This window comes from Hemiscyllium ocellatum, chromosome 46 (genome assembly GCF_020745735.1).
Source record: "Hemiscyllium ocellatum isolate sHemOce1 chromosome 46, sHemOce1.pat.X.cur, whole genome shotgun sequence".
Classification (NCBI taxonomy): domain Eukaryota; kingdom Metazoa; phylum Chordata; class Chondrichthyes; order Orectolobiformes; family Hemiscylliidae; genus Hemiscyllium; species Hemiscyllium ocellatum.
In genome coordinates this window covers 22,468,214-22,487,812 of record NC_083446.1, presented here as the reverse complement: position 1 = coordinate 22,487,812, position 19,599 = coordinate 22,468,214, and the positions used below count along the sequence as shown (strand labels likewise).

Here is a 19,599-nt window from a genome sequence, read left to right as displayed (position 1 = left end):
AGTCTTCTGTTAGGACAAAACGTGAAAACTCAGTTGGAGCGCTCGAGGGTTACAACGATGTCAGAAAAGACCTAAAAAGAGAGCTGAGAAGAGTCAGGAGGAGACATGAGAAGTTGTTGGCGGATATGATCAGCGTTAAGCTAAGGCTTTCCATTGGTTAACCTAAGGCTTTCCATAGGTATGTCAGGAATAAAAGAATGACGAGAGTTAGCTTTGGGACAGTCAAGGATAATAGTGGGAAGTTGTGTGTGGAGTCAGAGGAGATAGGGGAAGCACTACGTAAACAGTGTTCGACAGTATTTGCTACAGAAAATGAAAATGTTGGCGAGGAAGATATAGAGACAATTGCGTCTAGACTGAGAAGAGATCGAGGTTCACAAGGAAGAGTTATTAGAAATACTGCAGAGTGTGAAAATAGAGTGTGAAAAAATCCCTGCGCCGGATGGGATCTATCTGATGTTGTTTAGCAAATGCACTGCAGGAAGGTACAAATCAAGCTGATGCTCACAACGGCTCGTTTTGAGCCGCTAATTGGCAGTGAAGTGGCGGCGTCAATAACAGCTGTCACGCATCTCGTCTTATTCCACACCCTGAGCTCGAAATGACCCGAGATCTCTCGCTGAGTTTCTGCAGGGTCTTGCTTGGACGACACCATGACACTTTTTCACTGCAGTGAATCATGAAATCGCGTCGTGACTGTGAATAAAACGATGGAAACTTCCAGCAGAGGAGGAGCCGACCCTGAAGCAGGCAGCTGAGGACAAATGTTTCTCCTTTGCCAGTGAAAGGCACTGCTTCAGAAATTGGAAGCTTCCAAGTGAAGCTGTGTTGGCGATTATCTTCGCTGCTTGCTCACCTTTTTAATTCTGATTCCGTGATAATCAATCACATTACATATCGACATGCTGCCAGCGTGTGACGTTACATTTGGGCCAGTGGCGTAATGGATAACGCGTCTGACTTCGGATCAGAAGATTGTAGGTTCGAGTCCTACCTGGCTCGTGGGGGAACGTCTCACTTTAACCGTGGTCCGTGTTGACGCTCCCCAATGAAGTCCTGGTCGGGATGGCGCTTCTGCAGTTAGAACTTGTGTTTGTTCTATTGTCCATTTCAAATTTCACCTCACCACAACGGACACTTCTGTCAGTCTCGGGTGTCTCCCTCTGTGGGTGGAAATGAGCATGAGCTCCTCAAAAGAGTTACAATTCGTTGTGAAAATGTCATACTTCTGTCCCATTATTGTGCCATTTAAGAACACAGGATAACCTCATTGACACTTGCCCTGGAAACATTAGAATACACAAGACTTTGAGCCAAAGTTGGAAACTGCGACTTGAATAGATGGTTCTCTGATTAGCCGCAATGCACAATGGGCAGAATGGCCTTTTCCCACTTTGTAAATCTTCGAAGACAAGTTGAAAATAATCTGCAACGAAAATGTTCAGAAAGGGGCTTTTATTTCGACCAAATACGATAGTACCTATCGCCTTGTCTTGTTATTTACTTGTGAGGTTTCGTTACTCTAAGCACCGTGGCCCGGATCCTATTCCCGCTCACGGAACGGTTGTCTTGTTCAGCAAACATATTGGTGTACCAGTACTTCTGCGGATTTTCCGATGCAAACAGGTCATTGGTTTTGTCCAAAACATTATGAAGGTTAACATAAAACAAACAGCTGCAGTTGCTGGAAATCTGAGCCAAAAACGAAAATAGTTTGCGGAACACATCAAGCCTGGCAACAGAAACGTCGACTTTGCTGCTCCTCGGATGCTGCCTTACCGACTGTGCTTTTCCAGCATCACTCTGATCTAAAATCTGGTTTCCAGCATCTGCAGTCCTCACTTTTACTTAGTTTCTTCAGTGTCGCTGGTTCCCAACTCAACAACTCCATCTCTAGCGGTTTCATGTCTGTTCCTCCATGCTGAGGAGCTGAAGAGTGAAGAAAATTAACTCACCCCATCCATCTCTGGGGTAATTGGGGACGGAAAAAGAATCTTATCACATTGAAATATATCTAGATACGACTTAATCCCTGTCTTTTATTGGGAACCATCTCTTTCATTGTAACCATGAGGAAAGACCATTTCGTTCGCCAGAATATGTCACAACGTTTGATTGTTTCTCGTCCAAGAACACTCAGATCAATAGCGCCCTTGATAAGCTCTGTTGGTCATGTTCTCAAAGAGATCTAGCAAATTGCCAAGTGCGATTTTCCTTTCAAAAAATAATTTTGACTAAGTTTGGCTGTAAATATCTTTTCCGAACTTTGTGCTTTTGTTCTTTTACATTGGTGTCCAGCAGCTTCCAAATGACAGCAAAGGTATGAAAGGAGATGGAAGCCTTGAGCCCATCACGTCAGCGACAGCTTTCAGTGCGGTGACAGGTCTCGTCTGTAGTCATGGCCGAGTGGTTAAGGCGATGGATTAGAAATCCATTGGGGTTTCCCCACGCAGGTTCGAATCCTGCTGACTACGTTCTGAATGCCTTCCTATTGGAGCAATTTTCGGTCAAAGTTCAGGAAACCTGCTTTGAAAACCAGGCCGGTCATTTGATGAGACTTGGGAAACTCGAGTTCTTCATCAGAAATGTTCCACATCTAAAACGTTATCCCTGTTTCTCTTTCCAGATACCCTGCTCGTCACGTCGGGTTTCAGCAGTTGTTATTGAACGTCCTGAGCGGAATTGCTGCTTTTCCTTTGATTCCTTTAATCCCAGTCCTCTGTTCACTGACTCTGATCAGTGGCAACACTTCTTCCTGCACGTCAAAGTGCTCGTTCCCCACCGCTCCCTCTCCCATCATTACAAACAATCGCAGGAAATTGCCACTTAACCGCCTTTGTTCCAAAGTGAAACTCACCAGCCTCGGGAATCTCTCCACCAAACGGGACTTCTCATGCCTGGACATGGTGCAAGCCAGAGAGTTGTGAAGAGATACTGTGAAAATATTGTCAATTGGCAGTTGGAAATATGTTTAGGAAGCAAACCATATAATCTAGGATCCAGCTTTGGAAATCTTGAGAAACTCTTTGGGAAATGGAATCAGAGGAGAATGAAGAAGTGTGAAATCTCGGACCGAGTAGAGGACGGGACATTGACTCTGATGTTCTCGGGACAGGAACTCATCTGAGACATTGAAAGAATTCTCGCTCCCGTACGTGAGGAATACAAACTTCATCTGGATTCTGGGACAATGAAAAACTCTGGAACACTCAAGACAATATCCAAATATTGACTGGGATCACTGCAGTACGACTACTATAGATGGGTCACATTTTGTCCAGTGTGGGCAGGAGGGCTTCCTGACACAGTATGTAGACAGGCCTTCAAGGGACGAAGCCACTTTAGATTTAATAGTGGGTAACGAGCCTGGCCAGGTTTTAGATTTGGAAGTAGGTGAGCACTTTGCAATGAGGAGCTTATTACGATGCAATGAGGTAGGATTTAGGAAGCGTAGAATGGTGTAGGAAACAGCAGGGGCTGAGCACATTAAAAATGTGGAGCTTATTCAAGGAAAAGCTCCTGTGTGTCCTAGATAAGTATGTACCTGTCAGACAGTGAGGAAGATATAGAACGCGTGAGCCGTGGTTTACTAAGGAAGAGGAATCCCTGGTCAAGAAGAACAAGAAGTCTTCTGTTAGGACAAAACGTGAAAACTCAGTTGGAGCGCTCGAGGGTTACAACGATGTCAGAAAAGACCTAAAAAGAGAGCTGAGAAGAGTCAGGAGGAGACATGAGAAGTTGTTGGCGGATATGATCAGCGTTAAGCTAAGGCTTTCCATTGGTTAACCTAAGGCTTTCCATAGGTATGTCAGGAATAAAAGAATGACGAGAGTTAGCTTTGGGACAGTCAAGGATAATAGTGGGAAGTTGTGTGTGGAGTCAGAGGAGATAGGGGAAGCACTACGTAAACAGTGTTCGACAGTATTTGCTACAGAAAATGAAAATGTTGGCGAGGAAGATATAGAGACAATTGCGTCTAGACTGAGAAGAGATCGAGGTTCACAAGGAAGAGTTATTAGAAATACTGCAGAGTGTGAAAATAGAGTGTGAAAAAATCCCTGCGCCGGATGGGATCTATCTGATGTTGTTTAGCAAATGCACTGCAGGAAGGTACAAATCAAGCTGATGCTCACAACGGCTCGTTTTGAGCCGCTAATTGGCAGTGAAGTGGCGGCGTCAATAACAGCTGTCACGCATCTCGTCTTATTCCACACCCTGAGCTCGAAATGACCCGAGATCTCTCGCTGAGTTTCTGCAGGGTCTTGCTTGGACGACACCATGACACTTTTTCACTGCAGTGAATCATGAAATCGCGTCGTGACTGTGAATAAAACGATGGAAACTTCCAGCAGAGGAGGAGCCGACCCTGAAGCAGGCAGCTGAGGACAAATGTTTCTCCTTTGCCAGTGAAAGGCACTGCTTCAGAAATTGGAAGCTTCCAAGTGAAGCTGTGTTGGCGATTATCTTCGCTGCTTGCTCACCTTTTTAATTCTGATTCCGTGATAATCAATCACATTACATATCGACATGCTGCCAGCGTGTGACGTTACATTTGGGCCAGTGGCGTAATGGATAACGCGTCTGACTTCGGATCAGAAGATTGTAGGTTCGAGTCCTACCTGGCTCGTGGGGGAACGTCTCACTTTAACCGTGGTCCGTGTTGACGCTCCCCAATGAAGTCCTGGTCGGGATGGCGCTTCTGCAGTTAGAACTTGTGTTTGTTCTATTGTCCATTTCAAATTTCACCTCACCACAACGGACACTTCTGTCAGTCTCGGGTGTCTCCCTCTGTGGGTGGAAATGAGCATGAGCTCCTCAAAAGAGTTACAATTCGTTGTGAAAATGTCATACTTCTGTCCCATTATTGTGCCATTTAAGAACACAGGATAACCTCATTGACACTTGCCCTGGAAACATTAGAATACACAAGACTTTGAGCCAAAGTTGGAAACTGCGACTTGAATAGATGGTTCTCTGATTAGCCGCAATGCACAATGGGCAGAATGGCCTTTTCCCACTTTGTAAATCTTCGAAGACAAGTTGAAAATAATCTGCAACGAAAATGTTCAGAAAGGGGCTTTTATTTCGACCAAATACGATAGTACCTATCGCCTTGTCTTGTTATTTACTTGTGAGGTTTCGTTACTCTAAGCACCGTGGCCCGGATCCTATTCCCGCTCACGGAACGGTTGTCTTGTTCAGCAAACATATTGGTGTACCAGTACTTCTGCGGATTTTCCGATGCAAACAGGTCATTGGTTTTGTCCAAAACATTATGAAGGTTAACATAAAACAAACAGCTGCAGTTGCTGGAAATCTGAGCCAAAAACGAAAATAGTTTGCGGAACACATCAAGCCTGGCAACAGAAACGTCGACTTTGCTGCTCCTCGGATGCTGCCTTACCGACTGTGCTTTTCCAGCATCACTCTGATCTAAAATCTGGTTTCCAGCATCTGCAGTCCTCACTTTTACTTAGTTTCTTCAGTGTCGCTGGTTCCCAACTCAACAACTCCATCTCTAGCGGTTTCATGTCTGTTCCTCCATGCTGAGGAGCTGAAGAGTGAAGAAAATTAACTCACCCCATCCATCTCTGGGGTAATTGGGGACGGAAAAAGAATCTTATCACATTGAAATATATCTAGATACGACTTAATCCCTGTCTTTTATTGGGAACCATCTCTTTCATTGTAACCATGAGGAAAGACCATTTCGTTCGCCAGAATATGTCACAACGTTTGATTGTTTCTCGTCCAAGAACACTCAGATCAATAGCGCCCTTGATAAGCTCTGTTGGTCATGTTCTCAAAGAGATCTAGCAAATTGCCAAGTGCGATTTTCCTTTCAAAAAATAATTTTGACTAAGTTTGGCTGTAAATATCTTTTCCGAACTTTGTGCTTTTGTTCTTTTACATTGGTGTCCAGCAGCTTCCAAATGACAGCAAAGGTATGAAAGGAGATGGAAGCCTTGAGCCCATCACGTCAGCGACAGCTTTCAGTGAGGTGACAGGACTCGTCTGTAGTCATGGCCGAGTGGTTAAGGCGATGGATTAGAAATCCATTGGGGTTTCCCCACGCAGGTTCGAATCCTGCTGACTACGTTCTGAATGCCTTCCTATTGGAGCAATTTTCGGTCAAAGTTCAGGAAACCTGCTTTGAAAACCAGGCCGGTCATTTGATGAGACTTGGGAAACTCGAGTTCTTCATCAGAAATGTTCCACATCTAAAACGTTATCCCTGTTTCTCTTTCCAGATACCCTGCTCGTCACGTCGGGTTTCAGCAGTTGTTATTGAACGTCCTGAGCGGAATTGCTGCTTTTCCTTTGATTCCTTTAATCCCAGTCCTCTGTTCACTGACTCTGATCAGTGGCAACACTTCTTCCTGCACGTCAAAGTGCTCGTTCCCCACCGCTCCCTCTCCCATCATTACAAACAATCGCAGGAAATTGCCACTTAACCGCCTTTGTTCCAAAGTGAAACTCACCAGCCTCGGGAATCTCTCCACCAAACGGGACTTCTCATGCCTGGACATGGTGCAAGCCAGAGAGTTGTGAAGAGATACTGTGAAAATATTGTCAATTGGCAGTTGGAAATATGTTTAGGAAGCAAACCATATAATCTAGGATCCAGCTTTGGAAATCTTGAGAAACTCTTTGGGAAATGGAATCAGAGGAGAATGAAGAAGTGTGAAATCTCGGACCGAGTAGAGGACGGGACATTGACTCTGATGTTCTCGGGACAGGAACTCATCTGAGACATTGAAAGAATTCTCGCTCCCGTACGTGAGGAATACAAACTTCATCTGGATTCTGGGACAATGAAAAACTCTGGAACACTCAAGACAATATCCAAATATTGACTGGGATCACTGCAGTACGACTACTATAGATGGGTCACATTTTGTCCAGTGTGGGCAGGAGGGCTTCCTGACACAGTATGTAGACAGGCCTTCAAGGGACGAAGCCACTTTAGATTTAATAGTGGGTAACGAGCCTGGCCAGGTTTTAGATTTGGAAGTAGGTGAGCACTTTGCAATGAGGAGCTTATTACGATGCAATGAGGTAGGATTTAGGAAGCGTAGAATGGTGTAGGAAACAGCAGGGGCTGAGCACATTAAAAATGTGGAGCTTATTCAAGGAAAAGCTCCTGTGTGTCCTAGATAAGTATGTACCTGTCAGACAGTGAGGAAGATATAGAACGCGTGAGCCGTGGTTTACTAAGGAAGAGGAATCCCTGGTCAAGAAGAACAAGAAGTCTTCTGTTAGGACAAAACGTGAAAACTCAGTTGGAGCGCTCGAGGGTTACAACGATGTCAGAAAAGACCTAAAAAGAGAGCTGAGAAGAGTCAGGAGGAGACATGAGAAGTTGTTGGCGGATATGATCAGCGTTAAGCTAAGGCTTTCCATTGGTTAACCTAAGGCTTTCCATAGGTATGTCAGGAATAAAAGAATGACGAGAGTTAGCTTTGGGACAGTCAAGGATAATAGTGGGAAGTTGTGTGTGGAGTCAGAGGAGATAGGGGAAGCACTACGTAAACAGTGTTCGACAGTATTTGCTACAGAAAATGAAAATGTTGGCGAGGAAGATATAGAGACAATTGCGTCTAGACTGAGAAGAGATCGAGGTTCACAAGGAAGAGTTATTAGAAATACTGCAGAGTGTGAAAATAGAGTGTGAAAAAATCCCTGCGCCGGATGGGATCTATCTGATGTTGTTTAGCAAATGCACTGCAGGAAGGTACAAATCAAGCTGATGCTCACAACGGCTCGTTTTGAGCCGCTAATTGGCAGTGAAGTGGCGGCGTCAATAACAGCTGTCACGCATCTCGTCTTATTCCACACCCTGAGCTCGAAATGACCCGAGATCTCTCGCTGAGTTTCTGCAGGGTCTTGCTTGGACGACACCATGACACTTTTTCACTGCAGTGAATCATGAAATCGCGTCGTGACTGTGAATAAAACGATGGAAACTTCCAGCAGAGGAGGAGCCGACCCTGAAGCAGGCAGCTGAGGACAAATGTTTCTCCTTTGCCAGTGAAAGGCACTGCTTCAGAAATTGGAAGCTTCCAAGTGAAGCTGTGTTGGCGATTATCTTCGCTGCTTGCTCACCTTTTTAATTCTGATTCCGTGATAATCAATCACATTACATATCGACATGCTGCCAGCGTGTGACGTTACATTTGGGCCAGTGGCGTAATGGATAACGCGTCTGACTTCGGATCAGAAGATTGTAGGTTCGAGTCCTACCTGGCTCGTGGGGGAACGTCTCACTTTAACCGTGGTCCGTGTTGACGCTCCCCAATGAAGTCCTGGTCGGGATGGCGCTTCTGCAGTTAGAACTTGTGTTTGTTCTATTGTCCATTTCAAATTTCACCTCACCACAACGGACACTTCTGTCAGTCTCGGGTGTCTCCCTCTGTGGGTGGAAATGAGCATGAGCTCCTCAAAAGAGTTACAATTCGTTGTGAAAATGTCATACTTCTGTCCCATTATTGTGCCATTTAAGAACACAGGATAACCTCATTGACACTTGCCCTGGAAACATTAGAATACACAAGACTTTGAGCCAAAGTTGGAAACTGCGACTTGAATAGATGGTTCTCTGATTAGCCGCAATGCACAATGGGCAGAATGGCCTTTTCCCACTTTGTAAATCTTCGAAGACAAGTTGAAAATAATCTGCAACGAAAATGTTCAGAAAGGGGCTTTTATTTCGACCAAATACGATAGTACCTATCGCCTTGTCTTGTTATTTACTTGTGAGGTTTCGTTACTCTAAGCACCGTGGCCCGGATCCTATTCCCGCTCACGGAACGGTTGTCTTGTTCAGCAAACATATTGGTGTACCAGTACTTCTGCGGATTTTCCGATGCAAACAGGTCATTGGTTTTGTCCAAAACATTATGAAGGTTAACATAAAACAAACAGCTGCAGTTGCTGGAAATCTGAGCCAAAAACGAAAATAGTTTGCGGAACACATCAAGCCTGGCAACAGAAACGTCGACTTTGCTGCTCCTCGGATGCTGCCTTACCGACTGTGCTTTTCCAGCATCACTCTGATCTAAAATCTGGTTTCCAGCATCTGCAGTCCTCACTTTTACTTAGTTTCTTCAGTGTCGCTGGTTCCCAACTCAACAACTCCATCTCTAGCGGTTTCATGTCTGTTCCTCCATGCTGAGGAGCTGAAGAGTGAAGAAAATTAACTCACCCCATCCATCTCTGGGGTAATTGGGGACGGAAAAAGAATCTTATCACATTGAAATATATCTAGATACGACTTAATCCCTGTCTTTTATTGGGAACCATCTCTTTCATTGTAACCATGAGGAAAGACCATTTCGTTCGCCAGAATATGTCACAACGTTTGATTGTTTCTCGTCCAAGAACACTCAGATCAATAGCGCCCTTGATAAGCTCTGTTGGTCATGTTCTCAAAGAGATCTAGCAAATTGCCAAGTGCGATTTTCCTTTCAAAAAATAATTTTGACTAGTTTGGCTGTAAATATCTTTTCCGAACTTTGTGCTTTTGTTCTTTTACATTGGTGTCCAGCAGCTTCCAAATGACAGCAAAGGTATGAAAGGAGATGGAAGCCTTGAGCCCATCACGTCAGCGACAGCTTTCAGTGAGGTGACAGGACTCGTCTGTAGTCATGGCCGAGTGGTTAAGGCGATGGATTAGAAATCCATTGGGGTTTCCCCACGCAGGTTCGAATCCTGCTGACTACGTTCTGAATGCCTTCCTATTGGAGCAATTTTCGGTCAAAGTTCAGGAAACCTGCTTTGAAAACCAGGCCGGTCATTTGATGAGACTTGGGAAACTCGAGTTCTTCATCAGAAATGTTCCACATCTAAAACGTTATCCCTGTTTCTCTTTCCAGATACCCTGCTCGTCACGTCGGGTTTCAGCAGTTGTTATTGAACGTCCTGAGCGGAATTGCTGCTTTTCCTTTGATTCCTTTAATCCCAGTCCTCTGTTCACTGACTCTGATCAGTGGCAACACTTCTTCCTGCACGTCAAAGTGCTCGTTCCCCACCGCTCCCTCTCCCATCATTACAAACAATCGCAGGAAATTGCCACTTAACCGCCTTTGTTCCAAAGTGAAACTCACCAGCCTCGGGAATCTCTCCACCAAACGGGACTTCTCATGCCTGGACATGGTGCAAGCCAGAGAGTTGTGAAGAGATACTGTGAAAATATTGTCAATTGGCAGTTGGAAATATGTTTAGGAAGCAAACCATATAATCTAGGATCCAGCTTTGGAAATCTTGAGAAACTCTTTGGGAAATGGAATCAGAGGAGAATGAAGAAGTGTGAAATCTCGGACCGAGTAGAGGACGGGACATTGACTCTGATGTTCTCGGGACAGGAACTCATCTGAGACATTGAAAGAATTCTCGCTCCCGTACGTGAGGAATACAAACTTCATCTGGATTCTGGGACAATGAAAAACTCTGGAACACTCAAGACAATATCCAAATATTGACTGGGATCACTGCAGTACGACTACTATAGATGGGTCACATTTTGTCCAGTGTGGGCAGGAGGGCTTCCTGACACAGTATGTAGACAGGCCTTCAAGGGACGAAGCCACTTTAGATTTAATAGTGGGTAACGAGCCTGGCCAGGTTTTAGATTTGGAAGTAGGTGAGCACTTTGCAATGAGGAGCTTATTACGATGCAATGAGGTAGGATTTAGGAAGCGTAGAATGGTGTAGGAAACAGCAGGGGCTGAGCACATTAAAAATGTGGAGCTTATTCAAGGAAAAGCTCCTGTGTGTCCTAGATAAGTATGTACCTGTCAGACAGTGAGGAAGATATAGAACGCGTGAGCCGTGGTTTACTAAGGAAGAGGAATCCCTGGTCAAGAAGAACAAGAAGTCTTCTGTTAGGACAAAACGTGAAAACTCAGTTGGAGCGCTCGAGGGTTACAACGATGTCAGAAAAGACCTAAAAAGAGAGCTGAGAAGAGTCAGGAGGAGACATGAGAAGTTGTTGGCGGATATGATCAGCGTTAAGCTAAGGCTTTCCATTGGTTAACCTAAGGCTTTCCATAGGTATGTCAGGAATAAAAGAATGACGAGAGTTAGCTTTGGGACAGTCAAGGATAATAGTGGGAAGTTGTGTGTGGAGTCAGAGGAGATAGGGGAAGCACTACGTAAACAGTGTTCGACAGTATTTGCTACAGAAAATGAAAATGTTGGCGAGGAAGATATAGAGACAATTGCGTCTAGACTGAGAAGAGATCGAGGTTCACAAGGAAGAGTTATTAGAAATACTGCAGAGTGTGAAAATAGAGTGTGAAAAAATCCCTGCGCCGGATGGGATCTATCTGATGTTGTTTAGCAAATGCACTGCAGGAAGGTACAAATCAAGCTGATGCTCACAACGGCTCGTTTTGAGCCGCTAATTGGCAGTGAAGTGGCGGCGTCAATAACAGCTGTCACGCATCTCGTCTTATTCCACACCCTGAGCTCGAAATGACCCGAGATCTCTCGCTGAGTTTCTGCAGGGTCTTGCTTGGACGACACCATGACACTTTTTCACTGCAGTGAATCATGAAATCGCGTCGTGACTGTGAATAAAACGATGGAAACTTCCAGCAGAGGAGGAGCCGACCCTGAAGCAGGCAGCTGAGGACAAATGTTTCTCCTTTGCCAGTGAAAGGCACTGCTTCAGAAATTGGAAGCTTCCAAGTGAAGCTGTGTTGGCGATTATCTTCGCTGCTTGCTCACCTTTTTAATTCTGATTCCGTGATAATCAATCACATTACATATCGACATGCTGCCAGCGTGTGACGTTACATTTGGGCCAGTGGCGTAATGGATAACGCGTCTGACTTCGGATCAGAAGATTGTAGGTTCGAGTCCTACCTGGCTCGTGGGGGAACGTCTCACTTTAACCGTGGTCCGTGTTGACGCTCCCCAATGAAGTCCTGGTCGGGATGGCGCTTCTGCAGTTAGAACTTGTGTTTGTTCTATTGTCCATTTCAAATTTCACCTCACCACAACGGACACTTCTGTCAGTCTCGGGTGTCTCCCTCTGTGGGTGGAAATGAGCATGAGCTCCTCAAAAGAGTTACAATTCGTTGTGAAAATGTCATACTTCTGTCCCATTATTGTGCCATTTAAGAACACAGGATAACCTCATTGACACTTGCCCTGGAAACATTAGAATACACAAGACTTTGAGCCAAAGTTGGAAACTGCGACTTGAATAGATGGTTCTCTGATTAGCCGCAATGCACAATGGGCAGAATGGCCTTTTCCCACTTTGTAAATCTTCGAAGACAAGTTGAAAATAATCTGCAACGAAAATGTTCAGAAAGGGGCTTTTATTTCGACCAAATACGATAGTACCTATCGCCTTGTCTTGTTATTTACTTGTGAGGTTTCGTTACTCTAAGCACCGTGGCCCGGATCCTATTCCCGCTCACGGAACGGTTGTCTTGTTCAGCAAACATATTGGTGTACCAGTACTTCTGCGGATTTTCCGATGCAAACAGGTCATTGGTTTTGTCCAAAACATTATGAAGGTTAACATAAAACAAACAGCTGCAGTTGCTGGAAATCTGAGCCAAAAACGAAAATAGTTTGCGGAACACATCAAGCCTGGCAACAGAAACGTCGACTTTGCTGCTCCTCGGATGCTGCCTTACCGACTGTGCTTTTCCAGCATCACTCTGATCTAAAATCTGGTTTCCAGCATCTGCAGTCCTCACTTTTACTTAGTTTCTTCAGTGTCGCTGGTTCCCAACTCAACAACTCCATCTCTAGCGGTTTCATGTCTGTTCCTCCATGCTGAGGAGCTGAAGAGTGAAGAAAATTAACTCACCCCATCCATCTCTGGGGTAATTGGGGACGGAAAAAGAATCTTATCACATTGAAATATATCTAGATACGACTTAATCCCTGTCTTTTATTGGGAACCATCTCTTTCATTGTAACCATGAGGAAAGACCATTTCGTTCGCCAGAATATGTCACAACGTTTGATTGTTTCTCGTCCAAGAACACTCAGATCAATAGCGCCCTTGATAAGCTCTGTTGGTCATGTTCTCAAAGAGATCTAGCAAATTGCCAAGTGCGATTTTCCTTTCAAAAAATAATTTTGACTAAGTTTGGCTGTAAATATCTTTTCCGAACTTTGTGCTTTTGTTCTTTTACATTGGTGTCCAGCAGCTTCCAAATGACAGCAAAGGTATGAAAGGAGATGGAAGCCTTGAGCCCATCACGTCAGCGACAGCTTTCAGTGAGGTGACAGGACTCGTCTGTAGTCATGGCCGAGTGGTTAAGGCGATGGATTAGAAATCCATTGGGGTTTCCCACGCAGGTTCGAATCCTGCTGACTACGTTCTGAATGCCTTCCTATTGGAGCAATTTTCGGTCAAAGTTCAGGAAACCTGCTTTGAAAACCAGGCCGGTCATTTGATGAGACTTGGGAAACTCGAGTTCTTCATCAGAAATGTTCCACATCTAAAACGTTATCCCTGTTTCTCTTTCCAGATACCCTGCTCGTCACGTCGGGTTTCAGCAGTTGTTATTGAACGTCCTGAGCGGAATTGCTGCTTTTCCTTTGATTCCTTTAATCCCAGTCCTCTGTTCACTGACTCTGATCAGTGGCAACACTTCTTCCTGCACGTCAAAGTGCTCGTTCCCCACCGCTCCCTCTCCCATCATTACAAACAATCGCAGGAAATTGCCACTTAACCGCCTTTGTTCCAAAGTGAAACTCACCAGCCTCGGGAATCTCTCCACCAAACGGGACTTCTCATGCCTGGACATGGTGCAAGCCAGAGAGTTGTGAAGAGATACTGTGAAAATATTGTCAATTGGCAGTTGGAAATATGTTTAGGAAGCAAACCATATAATCTAGGATCCAGCTTTGGAAATCTTGAGAAACTCTTTGGGAAATGGAATCAGAGGAGAATGAAGAAGTGTGAAATCTCGGACCGAGTAGAGGACGGGACATTGACTCTGATGTTCTCGGGACAGGAACTCATCTGAGACATTGAAAGAATTCTCGCTCCCGTACGTGAGGAATACAAACTTCATCTGGATTCTGGGACAATGAAAAACTCTGGAACACTCAAGACAATATCCAAATATTGACTGGGATCACTGCAGTACGACTACTATAGATGGGTCACATTTTGTCCAGTGTGGGCAGGAGGGCTTCCTGACACAGTATGTAGACAGGCCTTCAAGGGACGAAGCCACTTTAGATTTAATAGTGGGTAACGAGCCTGGCCAGGTTTTAGATTTGGAAGTAGGTGAGCACTTTGCAATGAGGAGCTTATTACGATGCAATGAGGTAGGATTTAGGAAGCGTAGAATGGTGTAGGAAACAGCAGGGGCTGAGCACATTAAAAATGTGGAGCTTATTCAAGGAAAAGCTCCTGTGTGTCCTAGATAAGTATGTACCTGTCAGACAGTGAGGAAGATATAGAACGCGTGAGCCGTGGTTTACTAAGGAAGAGGAATCCCTGGTCAAGAAGAACAAGAAGTCTTCTGTTAGGACAAAACGTGAAAACTCAGTTGGAGCGCTCGAGGGTTACAACGATGTCAGAAAAGACCTAAAAAGAGAGCTGAGAAGAGTCAGGAGGAGACATGAGAAGTTGTTGGCGGATATGATCAGCGTTAAGCTAAGGCTTTCCATTGGTTAACCTAAGGCTTTCCATAGGTATGTCAGGAATAAAAGAATGACGAGAGTTAGCTTTGGGACAGTCAAGGATAATAGTGGGAAGTTGTGTGTGGAGTCAGAGGAGATAGGGGAAGCACTACGTAAACAGTGTTCGACAGTATTTGCTACAGAAAATGAAAATGTTGGCGAGGAAGATATAGAGACAATTGCGTCTAGACTGAGAAGAGATCGAGGTTCACAAGGAAGAGTTATTAGAAATACTGCAGAGTGTGAAAATAGAGTGTGAAAAAATCCCTGCGCCGGATGGGATCTATCTGATGTTGTTTAGCAAATGCACTGCAGGAAGGTACAAATCAAGCTGATGCTCACAACGGCTCGTTTTGAGCCGCTAATTGGCAGTGAAGTGGCGGCGTCAATAACAGCTGTCACGCATCTCGTCTTATTCCACACCCTGAGCTCGAAATGACCCGAGATCTCTCGCTGAGTTTCTGCAGGGTCTTGCTTGGACGACACCATGACACTTTTTCACTGCAGTGAATCATGAAATCGCGTCGTGACTGTGAATAAAACGATGGAAACTTCCAGCAGAGGAGGAGCCGACCCTGAAGCAGGCAGCTGAGGACAAATGTTTCTCCTTTGCCAGTGAAAGGCACTGCTTCAGAAATTGGAAGCTTCCAAGTGAAGCTGTGTTGGCGATTATCTTCGCTGCTTGCTCACCTTTTTAATTCTGATTCCGTGATAATCAATCACATTACATATCGACATGCTGCCAGCGTGTGACGTTACATTTGGGCCAGTGGCGTAATGGATAACGCGTCTGACTTCGGATCAGAAGATTGTAGGTTCGAGTCCTACCTGGCTCGTGGGGGAACGTCTCACTTTAACCGTGGTCCGTGTTGACGCTCCCCAATGAAGTCCTTGTCGGGATGGCGCTTCTGCAGTTAGAACTTGTGTTTGTTCTATTGTCCATTTCAAATTTCACCTCACCACAACGGACACTTCTGTCAGTCTCGGGTGTCTCCCTCTGTGGGTGGAAATGAGCATGAGCTCCTCAAAAGAGTTACAATTCGTTGTGAAAATGTCATACTTCTGTCCCATTATTGTGCCATTTAAGAACACAGGATAACCTCATTGACACTTGCCCTGGAAACATTAGAATACACAAGACTTTGAGCCAAAGTTGGAAACTGCGACTTGAATAGATGGTTCTCTGATTAGCCGCAATGCACAATGGGCAGAATGGCCTTTTCCCACTTTGTAAATCTTCGAAGACAAGTTGAAAATAATCTGCAACGAAAATGTTCAGAAAGGGACTTTTATTTCGACCAAATACGATAGTACCTATCGCCTTGTCTTGTTATTTACTTGTGAGGTTTCGTTACTCTAAGCACCGTGGCCCGGATCCTATTCCCGCTCACGGAACGGTTGTCTTGTTCAGCAAACATATTGGTGTACCAGTACTTCTGCGGATTTTCCGATGCAAACAGGTCATTGGTTTTGTCCAAAACATTATGAAGGTTAACATAAAACAAACAGCTGCAGTTGCTGGAAATCTGAGCCAAAAACGAAAATAGTTTGCGGAACACATCAAGCCTGGCAACAGAAACGTCGACTTTGCTGCTCCTCGGATGCTGCCTTACCGACTGTGCTTTTCCAGCATCACTCTGATCTAAAATCTGGTTTCCAGCATCTGCAGTCCTCACTTTTACTTAGTTTCTTCAGTGTCGCTGGTTCCCAACTCAACAACTCCATCTCTAGCGGTTTCATGTCTGTTCCTCCATGCTGAGGAGCTGAAGAGTGAAGAAAATTAACTCACCCCATCCATCTCTGGGGTAATTGGGGACGGAAAAAGAATCTTATCACATTGAAATATATCTAGATACGACTTAATCCCTGTCTTTTATTGGGAACCATCTCTTTCATTGTAACCATGAGGAAAGACCATTTCGTTCGCCAGAATATGTCACAACGTTTGATTGTTTCTCGTCCAAGAACACTCAGATCAATAGCGCCCTTGATAAGCTCTGTTGGTCATGTTCTCAAAGAGATCTAGCAAATTGCCAAGTGCGATTTTCCTTTCAAAAAATAATTTTGACTAGGTTTGGCTGTAAATATCTTTTCCGAACTTTGTGCTTTTGTTCTTTTACATTGGTGTCCAGCAGCTTCCAAATGACAGCAAAGGTATGAAAGGAGATGGAAGCCTTGAGCCCATCACGTCAGCGACAGCTTTCAGTGAGGTGACAGGACTCGTCTGTAGTCATGGCCGAGTGGTTAAGGCGATGGATTAGAAATCCATTGGGGTTTCCCCACGCAGGTTCGAATCCTGCTGACTACGTTCTGAATGCCTTCCTATTGGAGCAATTTTCGGTCAAAGTTCAGGAAACCTGCTTTGAAAACCAGGCCGGTCATTTGATGAGACTTGGGAAACTCGAGTTCTTCATCAGAAATGTTCCACATCTAAAACGTTATCCCTGTTTCTCTTTCCAGATACCCTGCTCGTCACGTCGGGTTTCAGCAGTTGTTATTGAACGTCCTGAGCGGAATTGCTGCTTTTCCTTTGATTCCTTTAATCCCAGTCCTCTGTTCACTGACTCTGATCAGTGGCAACACTTCTTCCTGCACGTCAAAGTGCTCGTTCCCCACCGCTCCCTCTCCCATCATTACAAACAATCGCAGGAAATTGCCACTTAACCGCCTTTGTTCCAAAGTGAAACTCACCAGCCTCGGGAATCTCTCCACCAAACGGGACTTCTCATGCCTGGACATGGTGCAAGCCAGAGAGTTGTGAAGAGATACTGTGAAAATATTGTCAATTGGCAGTTGGAAATATGTTTAGGAAGCAAACCATATAATCTAGGATCCAGCTTTGGAAATCTTGAGAAACTCTTTGGGAAATGGAATCAGAGGAGAATGAAGAAGTGTGAAATCTCGGACCGAGTAGAGGACGGGACATTGACTCTGATGTTCTCGGGACAGGAACTCATCTGAGACATTGAAAGAATTCTCGCTCCCGTACGTGAGGAATACAAACTTCATCTGGATTCTGGGACAATGAAAAACTCTGGAACACTCAAGACAATATCCAAATATTGACTGGGATCACTGCAGTACGACTACTATAGATGGGTCACATTTTGTCCAGTGTGGGCAGGAGGGCTTCCTGACACAGTATGTAGACAGGCCTTCAAGGGACGAAGCCACTTTAGATTTAATAGTGGGTAACGAGCCTGGCCAGGTTTTAGATTTGGAAGTAGGTGAGCACTTTGCAATGAGGAGCTTATTACGATGCAATGAGGTAGGATTTAGGAAGCGTAGAATGGTGTAGGAAACAGCAGGGGCTGAGCACATTAAAAATGTGGAGCTTATTCAAGGAAAAGCTCCTGTGTGTCCTAGATAAGTATGTACCTGTCAGACAGTGAGGAAGATATAGAACGCGTGAGCCGTGGTTTACTAAGGAAGAGAAATCCCTGGTCAAGAAGAACAAGAAGTCTTCTGTTAGGACAAAACGTGAAAACTCAGTTGGAGCGCTCGAGGGTTACAACGATGTCAGAAAAGACCTAAAAAGAGAGCTGAGAAGAGTCAGGAGGAGACATGAGAAGTTGTTGGCGGATATGATCAGCGTTAAGCTAAGGCTTTCCATTGGTTAACCTAAGGCTTTCCATAGGTATGTCAGGAATAAAAGAATGACGAGAGTTAGCTTTGGGACAGTCAAGGATAATAGTGGGAAGTTGTGTGTGGAGTCAGAGGAGATAGGGGAAGCACTACGTAAACAGTGTTCGACAGTATTTGCTACAGAAAATGAAAATGTTGGCGAGGAAGATATAGAGACAATTGCGTCTAGACTGAGAAGAGATCGAGGTTCACAAGGAAGAGTTATTAGAAATACTGCAGAGTGTGAAAATAGAGTGTGAAAAAATCCCTGCGCCGGATGGGATCTATCTGATGTTGTTTAGCAAATGCACTGCAGGAAGGTACAAATCAAGCTGATGCTCACAACGGCTCGTTTTGAGCCGCTAATTGGCAGTGAAGTGGCGGCGTCAATAACAGCTGTCACGCATCTCGTCTTATTCCACACCCTGAGCTCGAAATGACCCGAGATCTCTCGCTGAGTTTCTGCAGGGTCTTGCTTGGACGACACCATGACACTTTTTCACTGCAGTGAATCATGAAATCGCGTCGTGACTGTGAATAAAACGATGGAAACTTCCAGCAGAGGAGGAGCCGACCCTGAAGCAGGCAGCTGAGGACAAATGTTTCTCCTTTGCCAGTGAAAGGCACTGCTTCAGAAATTGGAAGCTTCCAAGTGAAGCTGTGTTGGCGATTATCTTCGCTGCTTGCTCACCTTTTTAATTCTGATTCCGTGATAATCAATCACATTACATATCGACATGCTGCCAGCGTGTGACGTTACATTTGGGCCAGTGGCGTAATGGATAACGCGTCTGACTTCGGATCAGAAGATTGTAGGTTCGAGTCCTACCTGGCTCGTGGGGGAACGTCTCACTTTAACCGTGGTCCGTGTTGACGCTCCCCAATGAAGTCCTTGTCGGGATGGCGCTTCTGCAGTTAGAACTTGTGTTTGTTCTATTGTCCATTTCAAATTTCACCTCACCACAACGGACACTTCTGTCAGTCTCGGGTGTCTCCCTCTGTGGGTGGAAATGAGCATGAGCTCCTCAAAAGAGTTACAATTCGTTGTGAAAATGTCATACTTCTGCCCATTATTGTGCCATTTAAGAACACAGGATAACCTCATTGACACTTGCCCTGGAAACATTAGAATACACAAGACTTTGAGCCAAAGTTGGAAACTGCGACTTGAATAGATGGTTCTCTGATTAGCCGCAATGCACAATGGGCAGAATGGCCTTTTCCCACTTTGTAAATCTTCGAAGACAAGTTGAAAATAATCTGCAACGAAAATGTTCAGAAAGGGGCTTTTATTTCGACCAAATACGATAG

General features: G+C 44.8%; 11 non-coding genes across 11 annotated transcripts; all 11 read left to right on the top strand.

Annotated features, from left to right (window-relative positions):
• Positions 1–929: 929 nt before the first annotated feature.
• trnar-ucg (transfer RNA arginine (anticodon UCG)) lies at positions 930–1,002 on the top strand. Its single transcript has one exon. It is a non-coding gene; the product is annotated as a tRNA-Arg (tRNA).
• Positions 1,003–2,392: 1,390 nt separating this feature from the next.
• On the top strand, positions 2,393–2,474 carry trnas-aga (transfer RNA serine (anticodon AGA)). Its single transcript has one exon. It is a non-coding gene; the product is annotated as a tRNA-Ser (tRNA).
• A 2,080-nt stretch (positions 2,475–4,554) lies between these two features.
• Positions 4,555–4,627, top strand: trnar-ucg (transfer RNA arginine (anticodon UCG)). The gene has a single exon. It is a non-coding gene; the product is annotated as a tRNA-Arg (tRNA).
• A 1,390-nt stretch (positions 4,628–6,017) lies between these two features.
• On the top strand, positions 6,018–6,099 carry trnas-aga (transfer RNA serine (anticodon AGA)). The gene has a single exon. It is a non-coding gene; the product is annotated as a tRNA-Ser (tRNA).
• Positions 6,100–8,179: 2,080 nt separating this feature from the next.
• trnar-ucg (transfer RNA arginine (anticodon UCG)) lies at positions 8,180–8,252 on the top strand. The gene has a single exon. It is a non-coding gene; the product is annotated as a tRNA-Arg (tRNA).
• Positions 8,253–9,641: 1,389 nt separating this feature from the next.
• Positions 9,642–9,723, top strand: trnas-aga (transfer RNA serine (anticodon AGA)). Its single transcript has one exon. It is a non-coding gene; the product is annotated as a tRNA-Ser (tRNA).
• A 2,080-nt stretch (positions 9,724–11,803) lies between these two features.
• Positions 11,804–11,876, top strand: trnar-ucg (transfer RNA arginine (anticodon UCG)). The gene has a single exon. It is a non-coding gene; the product is annotated as a tRNA-Arg (tRNA).
• A 1,390-nt stretch (positions 11,877–13,266) lies between these two features.
• Positions 13,267–13,347, top strand: trnas-aga (transfer RNA serine (anticodon AGA)). Its single transcript has one exon. It is a non-coding gene; the product is annotated as a tRNA-Ser (tRNA).
• Positions 13,348–15,427: 2,080 nt separating this feature from the next.
• On the top strand, positions 15,428–15,500 carry trnar-ucg (transfer RNA arginine (anticodon UCG)). The gene has a single exon. It is a non-coding gene; the product is annotated as a tRNA-Arg (tRNA).
• A 1,390-nt stretch (positions 15,501–16,890) lies between these two features.
• On the top strand, positions 16,891–16,972 carry trnas-aga (transfer RNA serine (anticodon AGA)). The gene has a single exon. It is a non-coding gene; the product is annotated as a tRNA-Ser (tRNA).
• Positions 16,973–19,052: 2,080 nt separating this feature from the next.
• trnar-ucg (transfer RNA arginine (anticodon UCG)) lies at positions 19,053–19,125 on the top strand. The gene has a single exon. It is a non-coding gene; the product is annotated as a tRNA-Arg (tRNA).
• The last annotated feature ends 474 nt before the right edge of the window (positions 19,126–19,599 follow it).